The 21,333-nt window shown below is 46.7% G+C and overlaps 1 protein-coding gene across 5 annotated transcripts in view; it reads right to left on the bottom strand.

Moving 5' to 3' along the window:
* Positions 1 to 21,333, bottom strand: part of dock3 (dedicator of cytokinesis 3) — a 1,878,236-nt gene that overhangs the window by 1,535,089 nt on the left and 321,814 nt on the right. The gene's annotated exons all lie outside the window — the stretch shown is intronic.

The following is a 21,333-nucleotide window of genomic DNA, read 5'->3' as shown; positions in this document are numbered from 1 at the left end:
AGAATAGGCAGTTTCAAAAAGCGGCAGATTCCAAGACCTGATTCTCCTGGTTTACTATGGCATATCCTGAGATTCGTGTACCTTCTGGATTAATTCCGTCAACATACATAATACAGTCTGGATCTTCAATTGGTACATCAACAAAATCTTCCCTGACTGATGTGGCCTCTTAAATTAAAGATAAACAATCATGACTGGGTTCTTCCTCATCTTGGGGTGGCTCAGTAAGAAAACAAGCCGGATTAATTGCAGTACAGTGCCGAAAGGTCAGCTTAGGATTGTTTAGTAAGTAGATCTTATATCTGCTTTGCCTGTCCATGGTAAGGTGTTGAGTCTGCAGTTGGCCCAGGAGGGCAGCTACGGAGTGAGATGTGTTAAGACAACGGTAGCACAGTCTTTCAGAATTGTACAATACAGTTGAAAGGGCCGGTCATAGAGTTAGAATGTCAATTTAATTATATTTTGTTATCTATTTTCAAAACAGTATAACTGTTGTCGCTTTACGATGTAACTTCACTTATCCGTAGGGAGTGTGTACGCTCTATCGAGAGAGTATATCTTCTGTCTGATAAGTCTTGCCGGCCGGTAAAATAAAAGCTTGCTTTGTTTAAAGCACAAACGGTATTCGTTTCAGTAATTTAGCTGAACCAGATTGAGGTAAAAGAATCCAGGAATCAACACTAGTTGCTTATTTTTCCATAATTGTCCGAAATCATGGGCCACCCCAAAGGCATACCTAGAGTCGGTATAGATATTGACTTTGAAATCTTTGGCCAAGATACAGGCTCGGGTGAGGGCGAATAGTTCAGCTTGTTGGGCAGAATAGGCAGTTTCAAAAGCGGCAGATTCCAAGTCCTGATTCTCCTGGTTTACTATGGTGTATCCTGAGATTCGTGTACCTTCTGGATTAATTCCGTCAACATACATAATACAGTCTGGATCTTCAATTGGTACATCAACAAAATCTTCCCTGACTGATGTGGCCTCTTAAATTAAAGATAAACAATCATGACTGGGTTCTTCCTCATCTTGGGGTGGCTCAGTAAGAAAACAGGCCGGATTAATTGCAGTACAGTGCTGAAAGGTCAGTTTAGGATTGCCTGTGATTTCAGTGGGTTCTGTCGGATAGAGGGCCAGTCCACATTGCCCTGCACTGTGATCTCAATCGGATCAATGGGAGTATAACCCACTTGGGAGGGGTCCTCTGCCCACACATGAGGATCCACATAGTCAGGTATGCCAGAGCCAGTATGATGCTGCAGAGTCGTTAAGACCTTCTCGGGGTCCCCGTGGAATTGGACTGTTCGGCCATGTTTTACAATTTGCACATCCCAGCTGGTAGGGTCAGCCTCGTCTATAGCCTGGCGCACCATAACTTCCAAATCTTTAGCGTGGTGGGGCTCTTTTTTTCAACCACGCTGCCCCTCGCTGCAGCAGGAACGCCATCTTACCTCTGTCCTCGAGGTCGACTGCCTTGATCCTTCTCTCCTGCGATTCTGCCACAACCGCTGGAAGGGTACCTATGAAATTGATCTTCTTCCCCAGGAGTCCTGCCACTGGAGCTGGGAAGGTATTTTTAGATCGTTCCAGTCGGATCATTGCCACGCAGTCGTGATGGATGGTCTGTGCCTCAGGTGCTGCACTGGTCTGTTCTCTGGTGCCTGGCCCAAGCAAAGGTGAGGTTTTGCTCTGCCTCTGAGCATGGGGGACATCGATTGCTGGAGTGAAGAGGTCTTCCCATTTCCACTGGGATCGTATGCTAGGGTCACGTGATAGGGTGCCTGCGGCAGGTCCAGAGACCACCACTGAGGGGTTCTAGTGGTATACTGCCGTTTAAGGGTTCCCTGTTTTATAATAATCCCATCATCTCCACACTCCAAATGCAACTGGAATTTGCCGAGGAGGTCTCTAGCCATCAAGTTACAGTCCACATTGGTTGTGATAACAAATCGATGTTCCACCGATTCTTCCTGGTAACCCATTTTAACAGGTTCTGACACCGGGAATGTAGAGACTTGTCCCAGGAATCCTGACAGTCCCTGTGTTTCAGTGAAGGCGGGGAGTTTAAGCTTTGATTGTACAGAAGACATGAAGGCTCCCGTATCTATCAAGAAGGGTTGCCACTCATTCCGAATTTTTAACAATATCATCGGTTCGTCATCCAGGGAGGGTCCCTGCGTAGTCAATACGAACCGGGGGACAGTTGGCCAAAGGGGTTGTTCTGGGAGAAGTTAGTGTAAGATCCCCGTCCTCTCCCCCCTTGCCCTCCTCCTCTTCCTCTTTCGTGCTGACGGGAGGGACAATTTCTATTCCAATGTCCTTCTTGCCCACAAATAAAGCATCCATCTCGTCTTTCTCAGCCCCGACCTCTTCCCATACCAGGCCGGGGACAGTAGGGCGGTCCGTAATTAGCAGGGCCCGGGCCATTTGGGTGTTTGATATAACCGTATCCCTGTTTCTCCACCCTACCCTGCACGCAATACTGCGGTTCCATCTGGTATCTCCTTGGGTCGGGTTTTGGTCCTTCCACCCGAGGCGGCTCTTCCTTTCTAGTCACGTATTCAGTCTTGACCCGGGTTGGGGGCGCACCTCCCCCCTCTCCTTTCTTTTCCTGCCAATAATATTTAACCGCCCTTTCCATCTGGGCTTTACTATTATCTGCCCAATTATTTGTCCGGATAGCGTGAGCAACCGAATAGGGCAGGCACTGAAGTAGGATAGCGCAGAATTGAGGAGAATCCTCTCCTGCCCTGAAGGCATTATCTTCTGATTGACTTCCGTATATTTCAATAAATCTTTCCATGAATTCATCGGCAGTTTCTTCTCGTTTGGGTTTAGTTTCTAATACTGCGGCCATACTGATGGGCTTCTGAATGGTCGTGGTGAGAGCATTAAAGATAGTGTTTAGGTGATCCTGGACATCGTTAGGGTGAGCAACCAAAAATGCATCATGAGTAGCACGTCCTAGGTGAGTTAGAAATCGGGCATGCTCAGTTGGGCTCAGGGTTTGCTTTACCAGGGCCCACAGGTCCCTTGATTCTGCATTATATCCATGCATGTCGACGTCACTCCGTGAAATCGGAGGTCAGGGTTAAGTTGGGTTTGTGGATCCCTTTCAGCTTATTTATCTTAGCCTTTTAACTCTTCAATTTGTTTTGTTTGAGTATCTATTTCTTTATTGTATCAGGCAAGTATTATTACATAAGCTAGTTCTGTTTTTATTTTTATTCTGACTATCGCACCATTCCTCTGTTAGGTGAGTCTTTTTCTATTAAGAAATCCAAATTGATAATGTTCAGTATGAAACGGCTGTCAATGGAAAGGGTTAACTCCTTTACAGGTTTGTAAGAAGACCTGATGTCATTACGTGACTTCGCGTAACCATCTGAAAAAAAATCTTTTCATCAGGAAAGGCAACATTTGATTAAACTCCAATATTTTTTTAACTTCTTATTCAAGTACTTGCCAAAGATATTTTTTTTTAATTGATTTAAAACGAGACCACACATTTGTTTACTGAAATTCAATTTCGTCATCAGCCTCGGTCAACGCAAAGCCAACCATTTTAACTAGTAGTCTATCGATACCTTTCTCAGAGGTCCCAGTGGAACTCTGAGTACGTTTCTCGTGCGTGCACTCTTTCTTTAAGACGTCTACGGTTTTTAATATCTCCTCCTTCTGTCAATGAAAGCCCTAATTTAATGGAGTTTTTCTGCCAACTGGACAGGAGTGATTTTTTTTAGACTGCAGTGGAATTTTTCTCATAATTTAAAATCTCTGAAAAAAAATTTTTCAGCACCTATTTAGTACGTTTCTTTTTTTTTTGTCGTTTCCATAACTAGACAGAAGTCTGGCACGTAGGCTGTGGACTGCTTTTCGTTATCTCAATTGTTCCAGGCTCAAGGTCGTGTTATTTAATATAATATTTTTTTTGAATCCTTTTGAATCCATCTCAGTTGTTTTGCTGTGCAATCTCTGAATGTTTTCTTTCGACAAGTAAGTGAGCATGTTAAATCCTTTTTTTTAACCACCGGGACCATGTAATTTTTTCTTTTTTTTTACTCAACAAACCTATTCTTTGTGCATTTCCTGGCTCCGTAACTTATCATCCGAATATACGTAATTCAATAAGGTTCACACTCTTAAACTTCCCACATACAGGACAACACTACGAAGGGTTAAAAAAACTTTCATTCTGTTTGAAAAAGTAGGTGGAGCTAAAACAAACCACAACTCCCCGGCTTTTTTTTTACAGTAAAAATCACAGAAGCATTTCTCATTTAAACAGATGTTCACAAGAGTCTCTTTTCTTTCCTATTAATTTTTGGATCCATGATTGATCATCTATCCCCATCTAGCTCTAACTATCCCTACTTTCCGTGTCGCCGCACGGATCTACTTGGGCCTCGAACCCACACAGACACTGGGCCTCGAACCCAGGCAGGCTGTGGGCCTCGAACCCAGGCAGACTTACCTATTCTAACCTATCTTTCCAAGTCGCCGCTTGGTTTGCGTCACCGCGCAAGACTTACCTATTCTAACCTATCTTTCCAAGTCGCCGCTTGGTTTGCGTCACCGCGCAATTTCCCTATCTCTATCCCTATTCTAAGTTTGAAAGGTATTCACCAGATTGTCCTGGATCTCGTTCAGACACTACCTGAGAACCAGCGAGTGGCTAAACTTTCCTCAGACTTTTGAAACCGGGGGAAACTGGAGCAGTATTGAAATCATACTCACTCCAGTGGCCACTTTCCCCTCGTCTCGTCCAAGGCTAGTCTGGCTCTTAATTCGCAAGTTTTCGGCAGTCGTCCGTTGAGATCCCACTTCTGACACCAAATGTTGATTTCTGGATTCTTTTACCTCAATCTGGTTCAGCAAAATTACTGAAACGAATACCGTTTGTGCTTTAAACAAAGCAAGCTTTTATTTAAAAAGCAAATCCTGATCGGGGACTTTATCAGACAGAAGGAATGCAAGTCTGTTCGAACGCACCCACTTCCTACGGACAAAGTGACGTTACATTGTAAAGGGACGATGGTTATACATTTTCGGCAAAAGATAACAAGATAGGGCTAGAGTGACATCCTAGTTCAGCCTATCTGTTTTGATCCCTCTTTCCCGTTGTCCACTCATAAGCCAACCTCAGTATGGTCTGATTTTAAACAAAGACCTTCTGTTAATGTTTCAGGTTAATAACATGATTTAATAAGACCTTGAGGTTTTTCTGCAAGCTGTGGGTTTTGTTTCAATACGTGTTAGTGTTGTAACATTTCGCAGTCTCGAGTCTGAGATGTCATGGCTATTCCGCCATGAATTCTTTGTTAGCTTATACTGTCCCTATACAATTCCCACGTTCTCAACTTCAATGTCTCTATACATTTTTAAACATTCACACAGGTATCAGCAATATACCTGCAGAAACTGCAACGTCAGCGGTCACTTGGCGCGTATGTGCAGGAAGCCTGCAGCCAGGTTGATGTACGAGGAGGACGAGCCCGATGTAAGCCCTACGAGGCCAAATGGACACTGGGGGAAATCGCTGGAAGCTGAAGTTCAGTGAGTTCATGTGGAGCACATATACAGTTCATACACCAGGATGCCACCGATAATGAAAGTGCTCCTCAATGGCATCCCAGTATCAATGGAGCTAGACAGGGGGGCCAGCCAGCCGTGATGAGTATCAAACAGTTCGACAAGTTATAGGTGTCCAAGGCCAGGAGGCCAAAATTATTGCCGATTGACGCACAGCTACGGACATATACAAAGGAGATCATTCCGGTGCTAGGCAATGCCACGGTAGTCGTGACCCACAAAGATTCAGAGAACAGGTTGCCACTCTGGATTGTCATGGGGGACGGTCCCACATTGCTGGGGAGGAGTTGGCTTGCTGTCATGAACTGGAAATGGGGCAATGTCAATGCAATTTCTTCTGTGGAGCGAATATCATGCTCACAGGTCCTGGACAAATTTGACTCACATTTCAACCCGGCATTGGCACTTTCATGGGGACCAAGGTAATGATTCACATAAACCCGGACGCCAGGCCAGTACATCACAAGGCCAGAGCGGTGCTGTACGTGATACGGGAAAAGATAGAAGGCGAATTGGACCACCTGCTGAGGGAAGGCATCATCTCGCCAGTCGAATTCAGTGACTGGGAGAGCCCGATTGTGCCGGTACTCAAAGCGGATGGGTTGGTCAGGATATGTGGTGATTACAAGGCCACCATCAATCGGGTATCACTCCAAGACCAGTATCCGCTACCGAGAGCAGAGGACCTCTTTGCGACGCTATCCGGTGGAAAACGTTTTTCAAAATTGGACCTGACCTCAGCTTACATGACCCAGGAGCTGGCGAGTGAGTCGAAGAAGCTGACCACCATCACGACACATAAGGGGTTGTTTGAGTACAACAGATGTCTGTTCGGGATTCGCTCGGCCGCCGCGATCTTTCAACAAAACATGGAAAGTCTCCTCAAATCGATTCCAAGGACGGTGGTTTTTCAAGACGACATCCTCATCACAGGTTGCGATACTGAAGAACACCTCCACAACCTGGAGGAGGTGCTTCACAGACTGGACCGGGGTAGGTCTGCGACTGAAAAAGGCGAAGTGCATCTTCCTAGCTCCAGAGGTAGAATTCCTGGGGATGAGGTTGGCAGCAGACCGGATCAGACCTACTGCGTCCAAAATGGAAGCGATCCAGAGAGCACCCAGACCCCGCAACACGATGGAGCTGCGTTTGTTCCTGGAGGTCCTGAACTATTTTGGTAACTTTCTTCCCAAATTGAGCACGCTGTTAGAGCCGCCACACGTGCTCCTATACAAAGGTCGCGAATGGGTATGGGGGCACAGCCAGGAAAGGGCTTTTGAGAGAGCACGCAATTTGTTATGCTCCAACAATCTGTTAACACTATATGACCCACGTAAGAAACTTGTTTTAACGTGCGATGCATCGTCCTATGGGGTCGGGTGTGTGTTGCAGCCAAGGGTCAGTTACAGCCGGTAGCTTATGTCTCCAGAAGTCTGTCCCAGGCAGAACGGGGCTACGGGATGGTAGAAAAGGAAACGCTTGCATGTGTATATGCAGTAAAAAAAATGCACCAGTACCTGTTTGGCAGGAAATTTGAGCTGGAGACAGATCACAAACCCCTAACGTCTCTGTTGGCCGACAACAAGGCCATAAATGCAAATGCGTCGGCCCGCAGGTTAGCCGCCTATGACTATACAATTCGGCACCGACCCAGCACTGAAAACTGCGCCGATGCACTCAGCAGACTCCCGCTAGCCACCACCAAGGGGACAACCGAGCATGCTGCTGAGATGGTCATGGCTGTTGAAGCTTTTGAAAGCGAAGGCTCACCCGTGACAGCCCGTCAGATCAAAGTCTGGACAAATAGAGACCCGCTACTGTCTTTAGTCAAGAAATGTGTCCTGAATGGGGACTGGGCAGGCACATTCGGGGCATGCCCTGAGGAATTTAAACCATTTCACAGGCGCAAGGATGAACTCTCGATTCAGGCCGATTGCCTACTATGGGGAAACCGAGTAGTCATGCCCCAGATGGGCAGAGAGGCGTTCATCCGAATGGCCTACTCCTGCACCTATTTTCTATGTTTTCTAACACCCGGGCATTGTCATGATGAAGGCAATTACCAGGTCACACGTTTGGTGGCCAGGGATAGATGTAGACCTGGAACTTTGTGTTCGCAGGTGCAACATGTGTACCCAGCTGGGCAATTCGCCCAGGGAAGCCCCCCTTAGCCCCTGGTCCTGGCCCGCCAAGCCATGGTCACGCATTCATGTGGACTACGCAGGTCCTTTCATGGGAAAAATGTTTTTGGTTGTAGTAGACGCCTACTCCAAATGGATCGAGTGTGACATTCTCAATTCAAGCACATCCTCTGCCACAGTAGAAAGTCTATGGGCAATGTTCGCCACCCATGGTCTACCGGACATCTTGGTCAGCGACAATGGCCCGTGCTTTACAAGCATTGAATTCCAGGACTTCATGGCAGGAAATGGTATCAACCATATCAGAACGGCACCGTTCAAGCCGGCCTCAAAACGGCTAGGCGGAACGAGCAGTGCAGATAATCAAACAGGGGATGCTCAGAATCCAAGGGGGTTCCCTACAAAGCCGCTTATCACGCCTCCTGTTGGCCAATAGATCCCGACCACACTCGCTCACAGGGGTTCCACCGCAGAGCTGCTAATGAAAAGGACGCTCAAAACCAGGTTATCCCTTATACACCCCACCATGAAAGAAATTGTTGAGAGCAGGCGCCAGTCACAATGTGACTACCATGACAGGAATGCGAGGGCGCGATATATTGATGTCAATGACCCTGTCTTTGTCCTCAACTACGCGGCAGGGCCCAAATGGCTCGCAGGCAATGTGATTGCCAAAGAGGGGAATAGGATTCTGGTAGTTAAACATACCAATGGACAAATCTGCCACAAACACGTGAATCAAGCAAAAGGAAGGTTCAGCAACCCCATAGAAGAAGCAGAGGAAGAACACGATGTAGAGTTCACTCCACCACAGGTGACTGAACACCGGAACCAAGTGGAGGAGAGCCCAGTCACTGTGGGCAGTCCGGACAGGCCTGAGGCACCGCAAACAGCAGACACTTAGGCCAGCGCCCAACAACCGGAGCCCCAACTCAGGCACTCTACAAGGGAGCATAAACCACCAGAGAGACTTAACTTGTGATCCCAATAAAACTTTGGGGGGGAGGTGATGTCATTTATTCAACTGTCATTGTAATCCATGTATAAACTGACCTAAGTTGTACACCATGAGAACACTGACCACTAGGGGATGAACTTGTGACTCCTAACCTGGACCTTCAGGTATAAAAGGGGAAGCTCCACCCACCTTCTCCACTTCAGTGCTGGCTAATAAAGGTTACTGGTCACAGAGTGACCTTCTCTCTAATATGGGCCTCGTGTGTCTTTGTACTTTATAGTAAGGACATATCAGTTTGCAAGTACATTTTTATCTGGACTACACCACTGGATTAAGGTAATCAAAGATGGTACAATGCAAATAAATCCTGTCTACCGATACCCTGGCGTTGTCAAATGCCACCTGGCTCCCTATTATCAAGAAAATTGGTTTAAAAATGTTTATCTCCAAATCGCTCCATAGCCTTGCCCATCTTATCCCAAGTTATCTTCTCCACTCATATGTCAGTCATCATCTAATTCCAACATGCATTGCATATCACAAACAGAACCTGCATTGTGTCTTTACTGTCATTCAACGAGTGAGGAAGAACAAAATGCTCTTTGTCCCTTCTCACTTCAGACTGAAGTGGGAATCCACTCAGACTCCAGGTACTGATATGAATCAACAATTTGGACAGACACCCCTTGTATTTTCCAATCAATATCTTCGAGATCCCCTCGAGCCATCATCATAGGCAGTCCCTCGAATCAAGGATGACTTGCTTCCATGTCAAAAAGTTCACAGGTGTTTCAATGAAGGACCTAAAATTCCAGGTCCGAACACTGGGCCCAATCCTGGCCATGACTTGCATCAATTTTTTTGGAGTAAGTTAAAAAAAATGCCATTTCCCCCCAAAAACTTGCTCCAGAGTAAGTCAGTTAGGTACGATTTTTTTTAGGTCAGTTTTTTTTTCAAAGGGGGCATTCCCAGACACCTACGCCAGTTTGGCCATTTATGCCACTTTGGCCAGCAAAACCAACTTAGGCCAGTGTATGTGGCCAGCTCTGAAAAACCTTGCGTGCAGTGAAGAAAAAGCGGCGCACAATAGGCAGACATTAGGGCAGGGATAGAGGAGGGAAGGGAATTGGAGAGGACCTCAACATCCAGGCACCAAACATTGCATGGAAAAGCTCAAACAATTAAAATACTAATAAAAATGAAGTAAATCCTACCGGAGAAATGCGAACTGCTGGCCGCGATGTCACGGGAGGGGTTGGGTAGCCAGAGCGACACTCTTTCTCCCCCCCGCCCCAAAACTCTCTTCCTTCCCCCCCAATACACTCATTCTCTCCCCCCCCCCGGCCCCCCCACATACACTCATTGTCTCTCCCCCCAACACACTCTTTCTCTCTCCCCCCGCAATACACTCTTTCTCTCTCCCCCCCCCAATATACTCTTTCTCTCTCCCCCCCAATATACTCTTTCTCTCTCCCCCCCCAATACACTCTTTTTCTCTCCCCCCCAATACACTCTTTCTCTCTCCCTCCCAATACACTCTTTCTCTCTCCCCCCCAATACACTCTTTCTCTCTCCCCCCCCAATACACTCTTTCTCTCTCTCCCCCCAATATACTCTTTCTCTCTCCCCCCCCAATACACTCTTTCTCTCTCCCCCTCCCCCAAAACTCTCCTCCTCACTCCCTCCCAAAACTCTTCTCCTCCCCCCCACCCCAATCAAAAGTCTCAAGCACAGCCACAGCCGCTAAATAAAAAATAAAAGTGAAGTCCTACCTGCCCGGGAACTCAGCGGGCTGGCCGGCCGGTGCGGGAGTCCACTCGGCCGGGGATAGGGTGCGGCGAGATCAGACGTCCCTTCGGCCTGGGATAGGGGCTGCGAGCATCGGGTCCTGCTCACAGCCCACAGGACGCGTTGGGAGGGCAGGAGCATGCGCGCAGCTCTCACTGAGCATGCGTGCAGGTGCCGGCAGTGCTTTCTGCGCTGGCCTGTTGCTCCGCGCCCCCCTTCAGTCTCCACGCCACGACTCTGGGGACTCTGAAGAGCGGCCAGGCTGGGGCCCCTTTTTTCTGGCGCCCTTTCCAGTGTGCAAAGTCGGCGCGCTTCAGGTTAGTACGCCGGAAAAAATGGCTTGGGCAATGTTGGGCCCTAAATCTTGAAGGGTGGAAGATGCCTGTGCGTGCATTTCTTTAACGTGTGGTGACCGTTGCACACCAGCCACCACACGGGCTTGACAGAGCTAGGTCTTGGTCCAGTAGCAAGGGTTAACCAAGACGACTGGAGACTAGCTCTGCTGCATGGACCTAGTGCGCACACATATCGCAGTGTGGGCTGGCCCGTGCTGCCCCTGGGCCCTCGCCTCTTCTGGGCCCCAATCACGTCCCTCTACAATCTCTCGCCGCTCCTTCGAACCATACAAAACCATAGCACTGCACTAAGAGCCACCAATCAGGACAGTTGACTCTTGGCCAACATTAAAATAGCTTCTAAAAAAATCATTTTGTACCAGTTGCAATTATACTGCAGCGACATTACACCAAAGGTGATTGGAGATTACCACCTCCTGATGGTCTCAGAATTTGATGCACCATCAGATTGGTGATCATTTTGGAGCCATACTGCACTGACATGCAAAGCCTTGCCACACTACAGGGTATCTCAAAACTACAGTACAACTGGACCCCAAAGACATGATTAAATGCAGGAATTATACATTTATTTAATTTTTTTTACATTTTTGGTTGCACTTAGCATTGTGTACTATATTTTCTTTGTTTGATTGAGGATGTGATTCAATTTGGAGGGCTGTGCAACTTTCTTTTACTTCAAGAATTTTTGGCAGCATTTAATTTTTGTTTTTTTAGTGATTTATATATGAAAGACTGTATACTTCAATTGCAACTTCAGATCAGGCCATTATCTTTCTATAAAAATTGAAAATGAACTTCTTCCAACAACGGAAAGGGAAAGTGCAGCTCAGCCATATAAACATGTCTTAGAATTATAGCCATCAAGTAAACTTTTCAATGCAAAGCCCCTCACACCTGAAGTTTTCAACAAATTGAAATATTTGTGGGATGACATATGTGACAAAAATTAAGAATTTGCCAATAGTTGATTATGTTATTGGCATTTTTCTGGTATACTCAAGGTTATAATTACATTTACTTACAGAAATGGCCCAGCCTGGCTGATGGATACACAGCAGGTAAGTGCATTCAGGATGACTGTGTAAAGGCGCTATATAAATGAAAGTCTTTCTTTCTTCTTTCTTAGGTGGGGATATATTTCACAGCTTTCCCTGAGTGTTTTGGAAAAGATTAATCTGAGACGCAGAAAAGCAGGGGGGGGGGGAGGGGGGGATGTCGTTCAAAGAAAAGTATTCTGTGGATCTTTTACAGCACTTACTGAGTCTGACACACACATTTTTAATTCCTTTTCTTCCAGTATATCTTCAAAAGATTTAGAATATCTGAGGCTGACTATCTTTCAGACTGCAATCAGTTTAAAACTGTTAGAGATAAGGGCATGCCAGAAACTCTATGGTAGCAAACCATAGCGCAAGAATAATCAGGGATCAAGTTATAGAGATTCAGTTTTATATGTAGTGCTAGAGCAGGAAAAGCAACTTTGTTGTTTTCTATATCCCGGGAATTATACTTAAGAAATTATTAACAGTGAATCTATTCTTCATTCTTGCTACCATTCATTTACCATATTAGTGTGTGGTATTCTTGCCTCTGAGTAATAAGGTTCAATTCACTAAATATATTCAAAAAGGAGTTAGATGAAGTCCTTACTACTAGGAGGATCAAGGGGTATGGCGAGAAAGCAGGAATGGGGTACTGAAGTTGCATGTTCAGCCATGAACTCACTGAATGGCGGTGCAGGCTAGAAGGGCCGAATGGCCTATTCCTGCACCTATTTTCTATGTTTCTATGTTTCTATGTAAGTCCCACTCCAGAGACTTGAACAAAAAATATAGTCCGACACTCCAGCGCAGTGCTGAGGGAGTGCTGCACTGCCTCAGATAAATATCTTTTAGATAAATATGGACGTCAAAGATCCCATGGCATATTTCTAAGAAAAGCAAGGGAGTTATTCCCAGTGCCCTGGCCAATATTTATCCCTCAATCAACATCACTGAAACAGATTATCTCGTCATCATCAAACTGCTGTTGGTGGGAGCTAGCTGCGTGCAAATTGGCTGTAAAGCACTTTGGGACGTGCAGTGGTCATGAAAGGCGCAATATAGAATCATAGAATGGTGCCAGTTCTCTGGAAGAGCACTTCAGCTAGTCTCACTCCACCGCCCTTTCCCCATAGCCCTGCAATTTTTTTTCCTTCAGGTTCTTATCCAAATCCCTTTTGAAGCCACGATTGAATCTGCCTCCACCACCCTTTCAGGCAATGTATTTCAAATCCTAACCACTCGCTGTGTAAAAAAGTTTTTCCTTATGCCTTTGGTTCTTTTGCCAATCACCTTAAATCTGTGTCCTCTGGTTGTTGACACTTCTGCCAATGGGAACAGTTTCTCTCTATCTACTCTGTCTAGACCCCTCAGTCATCTTTCGGATGATATGCTAAAACTGAGGTCCCGTTTGCTCTCTCAGGTGGACATAAAGGATCCCATGGCACTATTTCGAAGAAGAGCAGGGGAGTTATCCCCGGTGTCCTGGCCAATATTTATCCCTCAACATAACAAAAAACAGATTATCTGGTCATTATCTGTTTGTGGGAGCTTGCTGTGTGCAAATTTGGCTGCTGTGTTTCCCACATTACAACAGTGACTACATGCCAAAAGTACTTCATTGATTGCAAAGCACTTTGAGACGTCCGGAAGTCATGAAAGGCGCTATATAAATCCAAGTCTTTCTTTCTCATGATTTAGAACACCGCTATCAAATCGCCTCTCAATCTTCTCTGCTCTAAGGAAAATAACCCCAGCTTCTCTAGTCTATCCAAGTAACTGAAATCCCTCATTCCTGGAACCATTCTTGTAAATCTTTTCTGCCCCCTTTCTAAGGCCTTCACATCCTTCCTAAAGTGTGGTGTACAGAATTGGACACAAACCAGTGTTTTATTAAGTTTCATCATAACTTCCTTGCTTTTGTACTCTATAGCGAGAAATTTGGCTTTTATCGATTTCGTCCGTTTTTGGGCGATAATTGCGGCGGAATTTTTTTTTACCGCCAGGGTACCGCTATTGCTGGACGGCGCAAAATTCGGCAAACAGTGACCAGCGATAGCGGAAAATCCGGCCTTGCACGACTGAATTTGTGCGCCGGAGCTGAAATTTGCGATCAAACAAACAACTGACTTGTGCATGCGAAATTTACATTTTTGTCAATTTTTCCCCCCGTTTTTTTTAATTCTTCCCGCGATTCTGGTCAGCTGTCAGGGTATGCCCACACATGCTCAGTACATCCTGGGCTGATTCAACTATTTTTCACGATGGAAGGAGACTTCACCAGGCAGAGAGCCAAGAAGTTTAGTTTTGAGGCAAACGAGGCCCTCATCGTAACTTTGCAAAGTAGATGGGGAGATTTTAATAGGAGGGGTGCCAGTAAACCCCTCCCAGTTGTTCTAAGGCATTTATGGACCAGCGTGGCCGAGGAGGTTTCCTCAGTGGACGATATCAAGAGGGACCATAAGCAGTGTCGGAAAAGGTTCGTCGAAGTAATATTTTTATTCATGCACTCCTTCATTACTTAAATTGCAAATCTGACACATGTTAGTATAGGTAGGCTTAGTGTTGCACCTTATTTGCCATGAATGATCGTTACATGCCAGTAAGACTTCTTTCTGTGAGCTTAAAAGATATTTCTGCACTTCGATGACTTCCTCATGAACCACGTGCAACTACCAGGGTCATTAAACAAGAGGACTGTATTAAATGTACACAGTATGGTATAAGTGCTTTGATGACTATCTGTGTGTGCCACAAGAGCAGAAAGGCCCTCTGGTAACTATTCCAATTGTCATCTTTGCAGGGAAACCTGTCACACAACCGCCAGGAGCAGCGGTGCATAGGCGGCGGTCCACCCCAGACACTGCCATTAACGGACTTCGAGGAGAGAGTGGCAGCTCTGATTGGTGACTCAGAGAGGTCAACTACACATGATGGGTGTTGAGCCCTGTTTGAAACTGAGGTTAAGTCCTGCAAAATCCCTGGGCTGGGTTGGGGCAATGTGATGTAGTGTCTGTAGACTAGCATTGGGGAAATGTGATGTAGTGTCTGTGGGCTAGGGTTGGGGCAATGCGAGGTAGTGTCTGTGGATTAGGGTTCGGACAATGTGATGCAGTGTCTGTGGGCTACATATAATGCAGTAGCGCTGGTCCTTCAAATGAGCCTGTGTTATGTGATCTTATTCATGTCACCCTGTCCCCTCCCCTGCTGCTAACCACTCTTCTGTTGTTTTCTATTTCCAGATAAGGAGGCGCCACATGCTCCAATGGGAGCCTTCATTTCAGCCCATCATGTGGGGGTGGAGGAGGGGAACAAGGATGAGGAATCTCCATGGGAGGAGGAAACTAATGAAGCTATTCTGGGGGGGGACCAATGCAATTGGCACCTTTTAGCTGCGGCCAGTAGCTCTGACAAGGAAGAAACATTCTCAGGGTTTGAGCAATCCGAAGCCCCGGGTACAAGTGGCATGCAGCAACGCACTACTGGGATTGAATCCCATATGCCATCTGCAAAGCCAGTCTGCTGACAGACAGGCAAACATACATCTGGATCTGGTGGGACTGTCCAGGGAGGGCAGCCAGCTCAGCCGACTGCTCCTGGAGGTTTTAGGTGGTTTTCCCGCAAGCATTGCAGAACTATCCGCAGACATGAGGGAGGGCACGTCGCAGATTGTTGCTGCGAACCGCGAGGCTGCCAATGCCATGCGCAATTGATGGTTTCGATCTTTAGCACTACAGTCCCCAGTGTCATAGCACCCAGACCCACATCACCTGTGAGTGGTGAGGCCGAGCAAGAGCCTTGCCACTCAGAAGCCAGGGCTTCCATACCCCGAGCTTCTCCAGAGGATCCACACAAGGCGTCTCTATTGTCTATCCCCCTTTTACAGCAGGACTTTGGCCGCGTTGCTGCACGACGTCTTGGTACCAACCTGGGTACAGTCATGATGCAAGGGATGGGGGTTAGAATGAGGCGGGGGGGGGGAAGGGAGGCCACAGGTAAAAGACATTCGATGCAGGGGTTGCTGTTCTTTCGTTGTTGTTTTGTTGTTGTTGCTGTTGATATTTTATAAAAGTTTGCCGATTCACAATAATGTTTAATAAATTTTGTTCCACTTTTTAGATGTTTACATTTTATTCAAGTTAAATCTTACTCCAGTTACAATGTTTATCAAGTTACTGTATGTTTAATAAATTATTTTGTTCATATTAACCATTCCTATGTATTGTCTCATTTGCAGAATAAGAGGGGGAATAGTCAACATGGTGGGATAGAATGGGCAGGCAATGGTGAAATGAGACATTCACTGTTCAGGCAAAGTGATGAATTATGAGCTAGTTACATAAGGCTTTTGCAGTGGCGAAAGCTCCAGGAGGCCTCCCCTGTGGTGGTGGTGGGGGTGGTGACATGGGTTCATCGCCAGCCTCCTCGTCCTCATCCTCCTCCCCTCTGTCCTGAGGTGGTCCTGCAGTCCCCAGTGGCAAATTCTCTCCCCTCATGATGGCTAAGTTGTGCAGCATGCAGCACACCACAGTGAAATCACCGAACTGTTGAGGGGAGTATTGCAGGGTGCCTCCAGAGTGGTCCAGGCATCGGAAGCGCTGCTTCAGCACTCCAATTGTCTTTTCGACGATGTTGCGTGTGGCTATATGACTGTCATTACAGCGATGCTCGGCTTGTGTTCCGAGTTGGGGGGGCCGGGGGGGGGATGGGAGGGGTCATGAGCCAGGTGTCGAGGCCATAACCTTTGTCCCCCAGCATCCAGCTCTGGTCTTGTGGCTGACGCTTGAACAGGTATGAGACACTGCTCTCACACAAGATGAAAGCATCATGGATGTTCGCTGGAAATTGGGAATTTACTGCCATGATGCGCTGAGTATGGTCGCAGACGATCTGTACGTTCAGGGAGTGGAATCCCTTTCGGTTTCGGTAAACCTCTGGATCTTCTCAAGATGCTCGCAGGGCAATGTGTGTACAATCAATGGCAATCTGAACCTTAGGGAAGCCAGCAATTGGTGCAAAACCTATAATCCTCTCATTTTGTGCCTCCTTGTCATTGGGAACGTTATAAAGTCCATCTTGCGTGCGTACAGTGCAGCAGTCACCTGACAAATGCAGTGATGTGTAGCGAACTGCAAAAGGAGCTAGAGACATAGAAGGCAAGTGCTGCAGTCTCCTTCACCTCGACGGGCAATGCAGTCCCGATGCTGCTGGTAGGCTGTAGGTCTGCCTTTATGAACTGCCATATCTCTGTGGCCACATATTTTCGGAAGCGCAGCCTTTGAATGCACTGTGCCTCAGAGAGCTGCAGGTAACCTTGTGGGGGGTAAGGCCTCCTCCCCATACGCTTGCGAGCTCTTCGATTAAGTTCAAAATGATCTTGAATAAGCCACCTTCCAATTTGACGCTGCATAGAAAAAGCAGCTAGGAATAATGGCAGAGATATTATAGCCCCCATTCTTTTAAATGTTCCTAAATATCCTTAAAAACAAACTATAAACTCACTTAAAGCTCACTGTGTAAAACGCAGCCTTCCCTCCAAATCCTTTTATGCTCTGAACTTCTGCGCCATTTTTCAAGATGGCGCCATTGTGTTTCTTGGATCCGACCGGGTAAGATTTGATTTTTTGGGGTGTTTTTTTGGGCAGGCGGTAAAAATGGCGATATCGACGAATTATCCGCTCCCGGCGATAGCGCAATGTTGCACGCCAATTATCGTCATAAAAATGGCTTAAATACCCATTTTAAAAACGGGCGATCATTTTTAGCGTCATCGCAAAATCGCTGCCAAATTTTCCGCCCGGGCGCTAAATTTTGTGCAACTCATTTAGCGCCAAAAAAAATTACTTTTTCCGCTTCTCCATGGCGAAAAGCAGGCGCAAACCTGAAGAATTTCTAGCCCTCTGTGCCTCTTCATGAAACCCAGGATCCCGTATCCTTTTTTAACCGCTTTCTCAACCTGCCCTGCCACCTTCAACGATTTATGCACATATACCCGCAGGTCTCTCTGTTCATGCACCCGCTTTAGAATGTACTCTTTTAGTTTATACTGCCTCTCCTCATTCTTCTTACCAAAATATATCACTTCACACTTTTCTGCGTTAAATTTCATCTGCCAAGGCTCACAATGCTCCTCGCTGTTCACTATACTTCCAAATTTTATGTCATCTGCAAATATTGAAATTGTGTCCTGTACCCACGTGTTAAGTCATTAATAGATATCAAGATTACCGTTCACCACTACTCTCTGTTTCCTGTCACTAAGCCAATTTTGTATCCATGCTGAACTATTCCATGGGCTTCAACTTTGCTGGCAAGCCTATTATGTGGCACTTTGTCAAATGCCTTTTGGAAGTCCATGAACACCACATGCATTGCCCTCAACAACCCGCCCTGTTACCTCATCAAAAAACTCGATCAAGTTAGTTAAACACGTTTTGCCTTGAACAAATCCGTGCTGGCCTTCCTTAATTAATGCACACTTGTCCAAGTGACAGTTAATTTTGTCCCAGATTATCATTTCTCATCATAGACAGTCCCTCGAAATTGAGGAAGACTTGCTTCCACTCTAAAAGTGAGTTCTCAGGTGTACAGGCCAATGCAGGAATTACAGTCTCTGTCACAGGTGGAGCAGACAGTCGTTGAAGGAAAGGGTAGGTGGGGAGTCTGGTTTGCTGCATGCTCCTTTCGCTGTCTGTGCTTAATTTCTGCATGCTCTCAGCGACAAGACTCGAGGTGCTCAGCGCCCTCCTAGATGCTCTTCCTCCACTTTGGGTGGCCTTGGGTCAGGGATTCCCAGGTGCCGGTGGAGATGTTACACTTTATCAAGGAGTCTTTGAGGGTATCCTTGAAACTTTTCCTCTGCCCACCTGGGGTTTGCTTGCCGTGTAGGAGTTCCAAGTAGAGCGCTTGCTTTGGGAGTCTTGTTTCAAGCATGCGGACGATGTGGCCTGCCCGATGGAGTTGGTCGAGTGTGGTCAGTGCTTCGATACTGGGGATGATTGACAAATCTTCTGGAATTTTTTGAGGATGTTTCCAGTAGAGTGGACAAGGGAGAACCAGTTGATGTGGTGTATTTGGCCTTTCAGAAGGCTTTCGACAAGGTCCCACACAAGAGATTAATGTGCAAAGTTAAAGCACATGGGATTGGGGGTAGTGCGCTGACATGGATTGAGAACTGGTTGGCAGACAGGAAGCAAAGAGTAGGAGTAAATGGGTACTTTTCAGAATGGCAGGCAGTGACTAGTGGGGTACCGCAAGATTCTGTGCTGGGGCCCCAGCTGTTTACATTGTACATTAATGATTTAGACGAGGGGATTAAATGTAGTATCTGCAAATTTGTGGATGACACTAAGTTGGGTGGCAGTGTGAGCTGCGAGGAGGATGCTATGAGGCTGTAGAGTGACTTGGATAGGTTAGGTAAGTGGGCAAATGCATGGCAGGTGAAGTATAATGTGGATAAATGTGAGGTTATCCACTTTGGTGGTAAAAACAGAGAGACAGACTATTATCTGAATGGTGACAGATTAGGAAAAGGGGAGGTGCAACGAGACCTGGGTGTCATGGCACATCAGTCATTGAAGGTTGGCATGCAGGTACAGCAGGCGGTTAAGAAGGCAATGGCATGTTGGCCTTCATAGCGAGGATATTTGAGTACAGGGGCAGGGATGTGTTACTACAGTTGTACAGGGCCTTGGTGAGGCCACACCTGGAGTATTGTGTACAGTTTTGGTCTCCTAACTTGAGGAAGGACATTCTTCCTATTGAGGGAGTGCAGCGAAGGTTCACCAGACTGATTCCCGGGATGGCGGGACTGACCTATCAAGAAAGACTGGATCAACTGGGCTTGTATTCACTGGAGTTCAGAAGATTGAGAGGGAATCTCATAGAAACGTTTAAAATTCTGACGGGTTTAGACAGGTTAGATGCAGGAAGAATGTTCCCAATGTTGGGGAAGTCCAGAACCAGGGGTCACAGTCTAAGGATAAGGGATAAGCCATTTAGGGCCGAGATGAGGAGAAACTTCTTCACCCAGAGAGTGGTGAAGCTGTGGAATTCTCTACCGCAGAAAGTTGTTGAGGCCAATTCACTAAATATATTCAAAAAGGAGTTAGATGTAGTCCTTACTACTAGGGGGATCAAGGGGTATGGTGAGAAAGCAGGAATTGGGTACTGAAGTTGCATGTTCAGCCATGAACTCATTGAATGGCGGTGCAGGCTCGAAGGGCCAAATGGCCTACTCCTGCACCTATTTTCTATGTTTTTTGTGTTTTCTATGTTGGCCTGAACGAGAACACTGACATTGGTGCGTCGATCCTCCCAGTGGATTTGCAGGATCTTGTGGAGGCAGCGCTAGTGGTATTTCTCCAATGCTTTGGAGGTGTCTACTGTATATAGTCGACGTCTCTGAGCCATACAGGAGGCGGGTATCACTACTACCTTGTAGATCATAAGCTTGCTGCCAGATTTGAGGCTATGGTCTTCAAACACTCTTCCTCAGGCGACCGAAGGCTGCGCTGGCGCACTGGAGGCGGTGTTGAACTAGTTATCGATGTCTGCCCTTGCTGATAGTAGGCTCCCGAGGTATGGAAAATGGTCCAGGTTGTCCAAGGCCGCGCCATGGATTTTGATGACTGGGGGGCAATGCTGTGTGGCAGAGTCAGGTTGGTGGAGGACCTTTGTCTTACAGATATTTAGTGTAAGGTCCATGCTTTTGTATGCTTCGGTGAAGATGTTGATGAAGGCTAGGAGTTCGGCCTCTGAATGTGCGCAGATGCAAGCATCGTCCGAATACTGTACTTCGATGACAGAGAATGGGACGGTCTTGGATCTAACCTGGAGGCGACGAAGATTGAACAGGTTTCCACTGGTTCTATAGTTTAGTTCCACTCCAGCGGGAGCTTGCTGAGCATGAGATGGAGCATTGCAGCAAGGAAAATCGAGAAGAGGATTGGTGCGATGACGCAGCCCTGTTTGACCCTGGTCCGGATGTGGATTGGGTCTGTGGTGGATCCGTTGGTTAGGATTACGGCGACAAACGTTAGGGGGCAGCCGGAACGGAGGAGGACGTTCCATAGTCCCTTGCGGGTAACAGTGTCAAAGGTCAAAGAGGCCATGTACAAGGGTTGGTGCTGTTCGCTGCATATCTCTTGCAGTTGTCGTGCCATAAAAATTATGTCCGTTGTACCCCGTAGTGGGCGGAATCCGCATTGTGACTCTCGGGGGAACTCTTCAGCCACAGGGGAAGACGTTTGATGAGGATTCTAGCGATCACTTTCCCAGTGGCCGACAACAGGGAGATTCCTCTGTAGTTGCCGCAGTTGGACTTGTCCCCTTTTTTAAAGATGGTCACGATTACTGCATCTCTGAGATCTCCTGGCATGCTCTTCTCCTTCCAGATGAGAGAGACAAGGTCATGCATTTGCACCAATAGTGCCTCTCCGCCATACTTTAGTGCC

This window comes from Pristiophorus japonicus, chromosome 12 (genome assembly GCF_044704955.1).
Source record: "Pristiophorus japonicus isolate sPriJap1 chromosome 12, sPriJap1.hap1, whole genome shotgun sequence".
In the NCBI taxonomy this organism is placed as follows: domain Eukaryota; kingdom Metazoa; phylum Chordata; class Chondrichthyes; family Pristiophoridae; genus Pristiophorus; species Pristiophorus japonicus.
Note: the sequence above shows the minus strand (reverse complement) of the source record. Positions and strands in the feature narration are given on the sequence as shown.